Genomic DNA, 13,425 nt, shown 5'->3' on the forward strand with positions numbered 1-13,425 from the left:
GAAGAACAAATATGCTCCAACAATTTTCATTGGTCAAAATTTTTCTTTTTTCCCTTGCTAGAGAAATTCTCTTGATTCAAGTCCTTTCTTCATCATCTCTTAAACTGATCTCCTGTAAAAAAAACCAATCAAAATTAAATTAAAATGCAAATTAAAATAAAAAAATACCAAATATGGAAAATACAAAATCTCCAATCAGATTTAATTAAGTAAATAAATAAAAGGAAATTTGAACTTTCTATTGATCCTTGTAAATATCTTATTGGTTAAATAAAACATAGTCGAATGCTTCTGCACTCAACAGAGGCTATGAGAAAACGCAGATGCAAAGAATTAAACTCAGAAAATTAATTTTGTTTACAATTCGCAACTTGAATTTCTACTAAATTTTAGATTCATTTAGTGACCAAATATAGTTATGCAACTACCTCAAAAATATTCTCCATCATTTTAGCTATTTAACGAGCCATCCTAGGCCTCATCTGGTCAAATAAAACTGAACTTATGGGCTTCCAACATTGAAATGTCAAAATTGCCAGAATTCTAGAAAAATTATTGCCTAGGGTAAAAATAAGAAATTTTAATTAAATATAATTATGCATTAAATTAACAATCATTACTTAATTAATATTAGTTATAATTAGAAAATTAAATTAAATTAATTACAAACTAATTATATACAATTAAAGTAAAAATATAATTAAAAATTTAAACGAAAATTTTAATTAAAATTAAAATTATAATTAAATTATATTAAAATTATAATTAAATTAAAATTAAAATATAATTTAATTATAATTAAAATATATTATAATAAAAAAACCATGTTCACAATTTCATAACTAGCTTTTAGATCCATAAATGGATCAAATAAATGTAGGGGATTTTAGATGCAAGAGGCATTGCATGGGACGAACTATATGCACAAAGATATCAGGTATTGACTATATCATAAGTTTTTAAAACAAACCAAATAAAATTGCTAATGTCCAATATCCGATATCGAAACAAATTTTTTAATATCAATTTTTTTTTTAAATATCAGAACTTTTTAAAATATCGAGCCTTTTAAAATATCGGGTTTTTTTTATCGAAAGTTTTTTATCGAGACTTTTTATATTAGGATTTTTTATCAGGACCTTTTATATTAGGATTTTTTATATCAGGATTTTATAGCAGGGTTTTTATTGAAGAGAGGAAGTGAGGTGAAGTGAGGTGCACTTGGAGTAGGACTCATCCATTATAAACTATAACCACTTGGTAATTCAAAATCTAACAAAATGAACTATAATATTTTGCAATTTTGAGATTTCATGTATCATAATTCTTTTAAAATTGGGCATTGGAATAAGTTACCGAGATATTGAAAACGCATAATTTTAATCGTTCTACAATTTGGCTACAATGGTTTTTTAGGACCGTTAGTGAAAATAAAATAATTGGTGAAAATTAACTAGGAATTAATATTTACAATCAATTACTTATTTATTTACAAAAATTAAAATAATATACATTTTATACATTTTTAAACTGAGACGATAAAAATTATGGAATTTTGGATGAGCACCATTTGCAAACCATGTAACCAAATGAGATGAAACAAGTACCGATGGAAAGCTAACAAAAAATTGAACTTAATGAAAAAATCAAAATAGAAATTCGATGAAAATGAAAATTTGGCAAAATTGTAGGACACTTAATCAAAAGAAAATATAAAGAAAGCGATTTAGCGAAAATGTATGGAAAAAGTCCCCATTATTTGAAATAAATAAGTAAAGAATGGTGAGGTTGAGTTTTCACTACAACACTGCCGACACACGGGGATGAATCAATTATCTTTGGTTAAAGATAATGAACCTTAATTTACCCAAAGGTTAAAATTAATGGATTCCATTGAATAAAAAAAATTTATTTACATGGGTCTCACATAAATATATTAAGAAATATGAGTTCGAAAAGATAAGTACTCAAAAAATACTTGAGTAAAAACCATGAATCCAAATTTAGGAAAAAATTATTTAAAAATTACCTCATATGAAAAATAGAAAAATGTACAGATAAGAGTTTTTTGATAAAGCATATACCCATCTTTGGGAATGGTCTTTGATATCGCTTCACTGATTGTGAACCTGAACAGTAACCTACCAACGTTGTCTTTTATGCCATACAAGAATAGCCACACTATCAGTAAGTGTTCATAGCCTCGACAGGTTTACTTTATTTCTCATGCTTCCTCTTTTAATCACAATTTTGATAAGTGCATTTGCAAGCTTTTGGATTATGATGTGTCTGAGTGAAAGAGGTGGGATGGTAAAAGAGAATTATGTTAATGGATATAATACTTCCATAATGTTGACTCCAAATTAGTTTCCCATGATTATCACTCAAAGGCTTTTATAAAGTGGAGTAGTGGAGGGATCCATTGAGTTAAACTCAAGTCAGTTCTTTCCTTGAAAATGTGAATCATATCACTTAGAAAGGATGTTTGTTCCTCCTTGAAAAATATTTTAAAGCAAGAGGGCTTCATAATTCCATAAAGATATACCTTTAATTACAAATGAAATTCATTGAAATAGATAGAGTAAAAAGTTCCCATGTATGCCAACCATTGTTGGGTGAGGAAAAGGCCTTCCACATAAAACATGGCAGAGTCATCAAAATCAAACCAAAACAAAAAACAAAAGGAAAATAACTCCAAACTGAAGTGAAAAAGAAAACAATAAACTTCAAAAATGTAGAAATGAAGAAAGCAAAAGCTGAAAGAAAAAATTCTAAATTTAAACAACAAACCCCTACAAGATTAACTATAAAATGTATCAACAAATGAATAAAAGAAGAAAACAATGTGTGTTCATCTTATGTTGAGAATCTAGTAAATTTTATCTTATGGAGTTATAAGTGATTAAACTTCTGAAATTAAAGGGTGAATAGTAGTGATGAAAGATAATAAGCTAAATGATAAGTTTCTGCCTACTACAAATTTTCTTATTTTAAAGGAAATCCTGCATAAAATCATCTTAAACATTTTCTGATAAAAACAATGCTTAAGAAATAGAATAAAAACTCAAAAACTCCATATTTAGCTAATTTAATGAACAATCATTACTGCTACTTCAAAACTCGAAAGGAAACAAGAAGAATGAGCTCAAAATCTGATCTAATAGAGCTGTGAAAAAATTTATGAAGAGTTGCAAAACAAAGTTTTATATCGACAAAAACTAAAAATAAAATTGAAACTCAAAGTAAAGAAATAGGAATGAATGAAAGTCGGCATATGAAATTTACCATTGGATAATTTTATTTAATTTGACCTGGGAAATATCATTTTCTCCAACAAAAGATAACTTCTCTTTTTTATTAAAATTAAAAACATAAAGAAGTTGCTTTCAATGTAGTTTACTTTGGCCCAAAAACATAACTTATTCAATCAAAATTAAAACAAACAATATTAGAAAATGATTTCTCATGTTCAATGAATTAGAAGTAAACTAAATCCACATAAATGAGAATGAAACACTGTTTCTTTATGAATTGCAGTGAGGAATGTTCTCTTATTATTTCAAATTTCATATGCACTCCATGATTTTCATAAATTGTCAAGAATCAAAACCAATTCTAAAACAGTGTAATGCATATGTGTAAGAAGCCTTGAATTTTTTCATGCTAAATATAAAGTGATATATTAAAACTCAAATATAAGAAAAATCATAGATGATTTTCTTGCTCCAAATTACTTACCAAATGCTGCAATATTATAGTGCCCACTCAGAAGTATCTTTGAAAAATACTAAAAGATGACTAGGATGATGGGATGAGCATCTAATAGTGAGACAAAGGAAAAAACATAAGCAAATCATGGGTGATGAAATTTCTCATTAACCAAGACGAATGCTGAGAAGAGCGAAAAGAGGCCCATTTGTACACACCATGAAGAATGTATATTCCCAAAGTCACAAAGTTATCTCAAGAAATGAATACCTAGATTTGATAAAATTATAATTAAACTACATCCAAGCTCTTGATCACCATGATAACATGAAAGTAAGAATATATATACAAATATAATCAAATAAGACTTCATGTGAGCATAGTGAAAGACAAAAATTAATTGATTAGAGACTTATGAGGATACTTAACCTGATATTCTGAAATTCTGAGGTTCTGAGAGAATCAAAGCGAAAGGTGAGAGCTCCAATAAACAAGACTTCCGAAATGGGAACAATTCTTTGATAAATAAAATTATGATAAATAAAATTTTTGTTAATTAATTTTTTTAGCGAAATTTATTATCGGAGATTTAATTTATTTTCACTTCCGATATCGGGAGTCAAAATATAAAATTTCTTGTAAATCTTTTAAATAAGAGTATTGATATAAGGAAGCCCGAAATTAATATTGGATAAAAACATAATATTGGAATTGAGATATGGTAATAGTTCAATGGAATTCTTAGATAGAGGAATTTGAGTAGATAAAATAAAACAGGATTCATGGATCTCAGAGAAATTCATTGGAAACTATTTTCAAATGGTTCTGATATAATATACACCCAAGAATCCGATATCAGAAAGTGAACAATTGAAAATCGGGATTCTGATAATTACTAGATGGAGGACTTGAATGAATTCGGAAGAAGAAATGTGACTGAAGGGGTGTAAAATGAATGAGAATAATGGAAAAGTTTTTTAAATCAATTGACAAATGTGAGACTCAGAACAAACATGGATAAAATCGCGAATAAGATTATTTGCTGCAAAAGTTTTGTGCAAAATTTCCTCTGTTTGTAGAAAATTTGAGCAATAAAAAGTCTAAGCATTTCATTTTAGGTGCATCGATGAGAGGTAGAATATGATTATTGAATCATATTGCTAAATGTGTGAAGGATGAAAATATGAATAGAAGACAAACTAAATAATACCCAAATTCTGATGAAACAACAAATACTTCCTTGGACATGTTGCATATTAGAAAGGGTTGGTTACTTTCTTATCTCAAGTCTCCAAAATCAAGCCAATGAAGACATGCAAAATAAACAAAACATAAATATGAATTAAACTATGAAAAAAAATCAATAAATGAAGGTGAACCTGTTAATGCATACTTGGAAGAATATTGGTTGTAAGTTTACCTCATGAATCTTCAAGTTCTTCCATGCATTTCTCAAAATTGGCATATGTTCAACATCATCTACTTATTTAGTAAAAAATTCTAAGTAATGATCTTTCAAATTGCATCCACCTCAAACTTATATTAGAGGACAAGAGTGGTGAAAAATAGTCTTTTCGAAATACCTGTAAATCAAAAAAATGTCAAGTCGTAGAAATTCCTTGAAATTTCTTTTTATATGATTTTATTACAAAAACATTTTTAACAATGTGATGAAGTTTTGCAAAAAAAGACAATGAAGCACTCACAAGTGTGTATGATCTGACTATATAATAACTTTGATATGTTTTAAGCCACTTTGCCAAAAAATGAAGGGGAATGCCAAGAAAAATTTGGATTCATTACTTGCTTATTAAAAATTTGTAATAATGAAATAAATGCAAACAAAAAAAGAACCTAAATCTAAATTAATTTATCCCTAATTCTAATTGAATGAAAAGAAACATGACTAGGTATAGTCGTACTTCCAATGTAACCATTCTCTCATTCTAACTCCTGCATGTATGTATAGGTCAAACATTAGTAACAAGAATATAGTTCAATGAACAAAGATAAATTTGAATATACTATATACACTAATTGCTAACATTTTTACAAGAAGTAACTTATTTACAATCACCTTCTCTTGAAATGTCCTTTCCATCTAAATTTCAATTGGATCATAGAGATATGGACAGATTTCCATTAATGTTTTGGAAGAGGTTCAAAAGAGAAGATAACAGGCCAACTTGTGGAAATGAAATTTTAGATACAATGGCCTGCATGAATTTGTTAGTCTTATGTACATATGTTAAATTATTAACAATCTTCAGTTTAGGAAAACTTTCCAAATTCCTTTCAAATGTATCAATGAAATATTGATGAAAATATGATAGATTCAAAAAAAGATCATTAATTGAATTAGGTCATTGGTCATATTGTGAAAATACACTCTCTTGTTGGCACTGCTTTAGAGAGGAAATACATAGGTGATAAGAGATGAACATCAATTGAAATTGGAAAAGTAATAACTCTTGATGTTCATGATTATGATTTGAAACTTCATTTTCCCATTAACGAAATGGATTAATTGAGTGTTCAATACTAAACACCTCAATATGCCAGCAAAAGATATCCGAAAACCAAAAAATAACAAGAGAAAACAAATATGAAATCAAACAAAATAAGTGAATGAAAATTAATAAAATCAAATCAGTATTTACAATAGTATTACAATTATTGTTATAGCATAATTGAGACTGATTCAAAGTGATTTACTCCTCACAAGAACTTTCCAAAATGATAGAATTAGAATTATCATCTTGTGAAAGACGGAAATGTTGATGACTATGAATAGGAGTGAGAACTTGATCATCATAAAAATCATAGATTGGGATGGATTCTTGATTGCTGAAATCATGAAGATGATTAGTTGTTTGAAAATGAGAATTATTAGAATTATTTCCAGATTAGATTTTTCTTCATTCTCACATGTGATTTGACTTTGATCATGAAAATTTAATGTACAAGAAGTTAAATCAACATCCTCAATGTCAGAGTAATTATCATAAATGAATTCATAACATTCTCTAGAATTCCCTTCATTCTCATCCGATCTATGAAAGCAAGAAGCAATATGAAGCACATGTTTATTAATGCCAGAAGAATGATCAATAATTGTCTCTCTATCTCGATAAAAACTAATAGGAAATTCATGTATATCAACCTCTTTGTTTTCTGGAATAACATTAATGCAAAGAGGAGATAAATTTCTATCAACAAAAAGATCAGGATAAAGGTAAAAATGAGAATCAAAAGCAATGAATTTGAAAATATCTCTATTTGTAGATACTCGTAAATTTTGTCCATTGCAAATTTTAGATTCCATATCATTTACTTGGTTAATCATGATTTCTTAAAGAACCTTCTATGACTGCCCTGAATTTAGTATTTGATCAGCATGAAAGAATTTAGAAATTTCTGCAACAGATTGCATATTATTGAAAACTTCAATTTCTGTTTGTACTTACTAATTTATAATCTCACTTTCTGAATTTAATTCATAGTGATTTTGAGATTTCATGGTAAATGGTCTTTCAACTTTGTTACTAATTTATTCTTGTAATTGTTTATCAAATTCTTCCAAGCTTTGTGATAATGATTCATTAGCAATATTATCATTAATACTGTAAGAGGTGAGTGCTAGATTTAAGAATTTATCATGCATCGTTGAGGCCAGTTTATCATGGTTAATATGCACCTCTATATTGGAATTTTTGATAATGTTACTAGAAGTTAAATTAGAGTCATTAAAGATTGCAATTGTTACATGCATATTTGATATGGGAGGAAGAGAAAAAAACATATTAAAACCAATCCATTAATTCATTGTTTAAAGGTTTATCTTCAGCTTTGAATATCAAGAAAATTAATTGAAATCTAAGAGTAAAATCTAAGAGAGATTCATTTTCAAATATTCATAAATATTTGAATCCATCACATACCTGTTCATAATCATAATCGTTAAATTCGTAAAGGGACATCGAGATAAATTGATCCCAACAGTGAATAGGGGCAACTGGAAGAGATTGACACCAAATTTTGGCTTTTTCTGAAAATGTAAGAGTAAAATTCATGCATCATGAATACCTTAATCAATATCTTGAAAAGTAGAATTTGAAATTTTTTGAATAAAATGCAAGGCATGATCAAATGAAAAAACATTCTTCTTATCATTAAATTTTACCTTGTACAAGTGTCTCACTATTTTATGTGGACTATTGGCTGATGCACGTCTAGAGATACAACTCCAAATTGGAAGTTTAAGAGGAGCCATTAAGATTAAAATAAAACTTTAAAATACAAAAACTCCAAAAGGAAAAAAGTATCCAAGCCCTCCTTCTAGCGCCAGAAATGTTGTAGGCTTGAAATGTCTGCCTCAAAATTATAAGGGATACCACCCGGTCGAGAACTTAAAGTAGCTCCTTTCCATTTCAAATGGTGGTTCCAACTGGTTAAACTAGGTCTAGTTACCTTCTCTCGATCTCTTCTAGCTTAAAGTATGTCTTTTTCTTACCAATAGAGAAGAGACATCAGATCAACCCTCTCGCTAAAAATTTGCAAGTGAGTGATCCTTAACCTAATTTAGGGATCAACCAAACCACTCTAAAGACTACCCCTATATGAGGGGACTTCTAGGATGTGGAAATTAAAACTAAAATGTTCATGAGGTTAATTTCAAGTTTTATCATGAGTTTTTGAGTGTTTTTACATAAATTTCATGTATAAATTAACATAAAAAAATGACTGAACAACAACATACAATAGACAAGAACATCACCAAAATAGTATCACAACAGCACAAGATGAAGGATTTAATCCCGCCTATGCTACATCTCCTTGGCCTAGCTTCTAATGGCTTGGCCCTCTCTATTATGCTAAAAAGTGTGAATACATCAGTTTACAATTCTCAAACAGCTCTGAAACCTACTCCATTGGCTCCAGAATACCCCAAAATGCATGTCTAGCCTCTTCTTTCTCCTGAATTGGTCAAAAAATGAATAATTTATGGATTCCCTTAGCTCTTGCACTATTTGCTCTACAATTTCCCCAAAATCTGGCACCATCCTACAAATTTTCCTCAATTTCTGCCAACTGGGCGTCGATTCTGCCAAATTCTGGGTGAATTTGTCAGATGGATTAAATGCCCAATGTGGCCTTATTTTTTAAAATTAGGCCATAGGGGAAGCCACATGCCAGGGGCTAAGGCCAATGACCCACCCCTGCCAGTCGAGCCCCCACTCTGCTCTACCTGTGGTTCCGTTCGGTAGCACAAGCCCAAGGGTTGACCCCTTTTCTAGATGGTGCACAATTTAAAGTTTAAATACAATTGGCATGCTATATTATAATAAGATATATAGTGGTGCATTTTTACTTGGCAAGGTTTATTGGACGGAGGTCTGGTGTTCGACCCCTACCCGTTCCATTCAGCCCTTAACAAATTTTTGGTGGCCCCCATGCTTCCATGTGGAGGCCTCCTGTTGGGCCACATGGTAGGCTGTGGTTGGTCACCAACCCACTAATGAAAATCGCCCAAATCAACACCAATGAAATTGTGCCACATGGCACCACCCAATTCACCGGAGGAAAACAATTAATGCACAGCCACCCTACCATGTCGGCATTCCCAATCAGCACCACATCAGCGGTATGGACTGCTAACTAGGATGCCCACATAATTTTTTTTTTTAAATTCACTTGTTTAAGAAAATGAACAGAACATGTTTTTGGGAGCATATGGAGTCTGTTTCGCGTGAAACGAGTTGTGCCAGATTCAGGGCGATGGGCACTATATGGTCATTCAGGTTCCACACTGATCCAAAAATTTTGAATTTTGAGAAAATTTTTGAGCGCCTAATCATTCCTTCCCACTGGAAGCTTTTGGACCCTAAAAGACCACTTTCAATTTTCGGCAAGTGAGGGTACAGTTCCCTCACCTTTCTAATCTTGGTCCATTTGGCATTCAAAGGATTTGTTCCTTTGAGCCCCACACTATGGTAATCCACATTCCCTCGTTTTGAAGACCTTGTTATTCTGTTAAGAATGGTGTTTTGATGTAGTTCATGAAGGTATTCAGGAGAGAAATATTCAATGGAAGGAATTGGAACATTCTCTCGATCTTCAATCAAAGAAGGCTCATACAATCTTAAATTTTCCACATTAACAACAACATATATTTGCATATATGAAGGAAAATTCAACCTGATGGCATTGTCACCAATCTTTTCCAAAATTATGAATGGACCATATCAAATTGGTTTCAACATTTTACCTTCTCCTTGGAGCCTCTATTTGCTAATGTGAAGCCAAAATACATCACCGACTTGGAACTTGTGATCTACCTGATGCTTGTCATGCCTTGACTTATACTTTCCTTAGCTCTTTTCCAGCTATTCTTGAACTCTTTGGTGTACCAATAGGATTTGTTCAATGAATCTTCTTGCTTTGTCTATGTCACTATGACCATCAATAGCAACATATTTTCCAAAAATGAAATCCAAGGGAGACTTAGGCAAGTATCCCAAACATTCTTCAAATGGTGATGTTTGAGTTGAAGAGTGCTTGGCCCAGTTTTAAGCATGTTGAATGTAGTTAAAATGTTCATCCCACAACTTAGGATGCTTGTTGCAGTACCCATGAAGACGATGTATTACTGTCTTGTTTACCACCTCTGTTTGACCATCTATTTGCAGATGAAATGTTGTACTATTTTTCAATTTGGTGTCCATGAATCCCCACAAACTTGACAAAAATTCCTAACAAAGTGAGAATCTGGATCACTAACAATGGATGTGGGCAATCCAAAATGCACCCATACATTCTGAAAGAATAACTAAGTAGTTTGTTCAGTTGTAATTTGTTTTTTACATGGCATCAAAATACAAATTTTGTTGAACCTATCCACAACTACATACAAATAATCATGAACTCTTTTTGACAGTGGAAGACCTCCTACAAAATCCATAGAAACACTCTCCCATGGCCGTGAAGTTACCAAAAGTAGTGTGTACAATCCTAACTTCCTATTGTTAGGCTTACTGACTCCACATAATGAACATCCTTTAATAAAGTGTGACACACTTTGAAACATATGAGGCCAATAACAATACCTTTATAGATGTGCCACCGTCGTTACGAACAATAAGAGAAGTATGTTCCTCTCTTATGATGTTGACTCTTTCTCCCTGTGGAATACAAAGCTTACCAAGATGGTACAACAAGTTATCATGCAAATGATAATCCAATTCCTCTACTTGGTTACCTTGACTCAAGCTTGCATAAACATCTTGAAAGTCATTCTCTAATTCATACTACTCAATATAACTTTCATGCAAAACAAAATTATGCTTGAGTAAAGCAACTGCACTAATAATAGGCCTAGAAAGCATATCAGCAACTTTATTGTAGATACCTTTCTTATATCTTATCACCAAGTGGAATTGTTGAAGAAAACCCATTTATCGGAAATGCCTTGATTGTTGCAACTTAGATTAAGATTCCAAGTATTTCAATGCCTGATGATCAATGTGAATGATTGTTTCCTTACCCATCAAGTAGTGCTTCCACTTTTTCACTTTTTGCACCAATGCATACAATTCCTTGTCATATGTAGGCTAATTAATCACTACACCATTGAAATTTTCTAAATGAAAACACATAGGCTTACCATGTTGCATGAGGAATACACCCATAGTGTTATGAAACCAACTCACAAAAAGATAGAAAAGATAGATCAACACCTTAGAATTCGGTGTCTTCGAGGGGGAAACCTCCTTTATATTACACAAATGAACAATTTTTGGATGCTACAAATGACTAAACCTCCCTTCTATATACAGGAGTTTAAGGGGTCAAAATATAATCAAACCGAAATAATAGTAATAACATAAGGGCACAAAAATAATAATAGTGGGTTTCCATGGGGCACACTAATAATAATATGGGGATAATAGGGGCACAATAATAACAATAAGGGCTACAATGACAATAGTAATGGGGGAATCACTAGTATTATAGGGACCTAACATGCCCCTCTCCTTCCAAAAAGCATTGTCCTCAATGCTTGAGTAGTTCCGGATGCTTCTGTATAAAATTATCATCCTCCCATGTGGAATATTTAGTGGATAAGTTCTTCCACTTGATGAGATTATCTGAAATTGATTGATATTGTAGCTGTCAAGTTCTTGTTTATGTGACTGCTTCCAGTTCCGATATGATTTTTCCTTCCTCATCAAGTTTTGGCAATATTGTTTGAACTGGGAGCTTGTCACCTATAACCTTATTTAAACATGAAACATGGAAAACTGGTTGCACTCGGGAAGCTGCAGGAAGCTCCAATTTGTATGCCATAGTACCAATCTTTTGCAACACTTTGTATGGACCATAATAATTTGGTGATAATTTATTATCCTTCTTAGCTTTCTTGAGGGACATTTGTTTATATGGTTGTAGCCGTAGGAATACCCAGTCACCTACATCAAAACTTCTTTCGCTGCGATTTTGATCTACCTATTGTTTCATTCTATTTTGCGCCAACATGAGGTTATCCTTTAAGAGTTGGATAACTTGTTGTTGATTCTCAATGTGATGTTCCACTGCTTGAACCTTAGAATTTTCTCTTAAATGTGATGTGATGGATGGTGGATGATATCCATAAATTGCCATAAATCGGGTCATTTTTGCTGCAGTATGGAAGGAAGTGTTATACCACCATTTAGCCAGAGGTAACCATTTGACCCATTGTGTCTGTTTATCAGATAAAAAGAAATGAATATATCCTTCCAAACATTTGTTTTCTATCTCATTTTTCCCATCAGATTGAGGATGATAAGATGAGCTATGAGCTAATTGAGTACCGAGACAAGAAAATAATTATGTCCAAAAATTTCTAGTAAAAATGGGATCTATGTCACTTACAATAATATTTGGGTTTCCATGTAGCTTTTGAATTGTTTCCATAAATGCAGTAGAAACTATATTGGCTTTAAATGGATGCGATAATGAACAAAAGTGTGCATACTTGGTAAGTCTATCAACTAACAACATGATAAACTCTTTCCTTCGGACTTGGGTAAACCTGTGATAAAATCCATTGAAACTTCCTCCCAACATTTTCTTGGAATGGATAAAGGTTGTAATAGACTCGGTGTCTTAATTGTTTCAACTTTATTTTGTTGGAAAACCAAACATTGTGCCACAAACTTTTGAATATCTGATTTAAGGCCATCCAAAAAAACTTCCTTCTTAACCTTGTGGTAAGTTTTTAAAAATCCTGAGTGCCTTCCTAAGGGAGAAGTGTGCAATTCCATAAGAATATTTTCTTTGAGTTGGGAATTCTTACATAGGTATAAGCAATCTTTGTACCATAACAAATCATTTTTCCAGCTAAATGTATTAGATGTACTGGGATCTTGTTGTAACTTTTGAATGAGTGCCCACACTTCTTCGTCATTCTTCCATTCATCCCTTGCTTCATTTATCCAATCTGGTTGGATAATACAAATGACGTAGGGCAATGCTTCCACATCCTCATCCTATCTTGAGAGTGCATCTGCCACAACATTTTGCTTCCCTTTTTTGTAGATGATTTCAAAGTCATAAACCAACATCTTTGTGACCCATTTTTGTTGCTCTTCAGAGGATAATATTTGTTCTAAAAAAGTATTTAAGACTATCATGATCCACTTTTACTTTGAAGTGTATTCCCATTAGTTAGGGTCG

The sequence above is a fragment of the Pinus tabuliformis genome, chromosome 2_1, assembly GCF_031772625.1.
Source record: "Pinus tabuliformis cultivar Carrire ecotype Pingquan chromosome 2_1, CPIR1, whole genome shotgun sequence".
In the NCBI taxonomy this organism is placed as follows: domain Eukaryota; kingdom Viridiplantae; phylum Streptophyta; class Pinopsida; order Pinales; family Pinaceae; genus Pinus; species Pinus tabuliformis.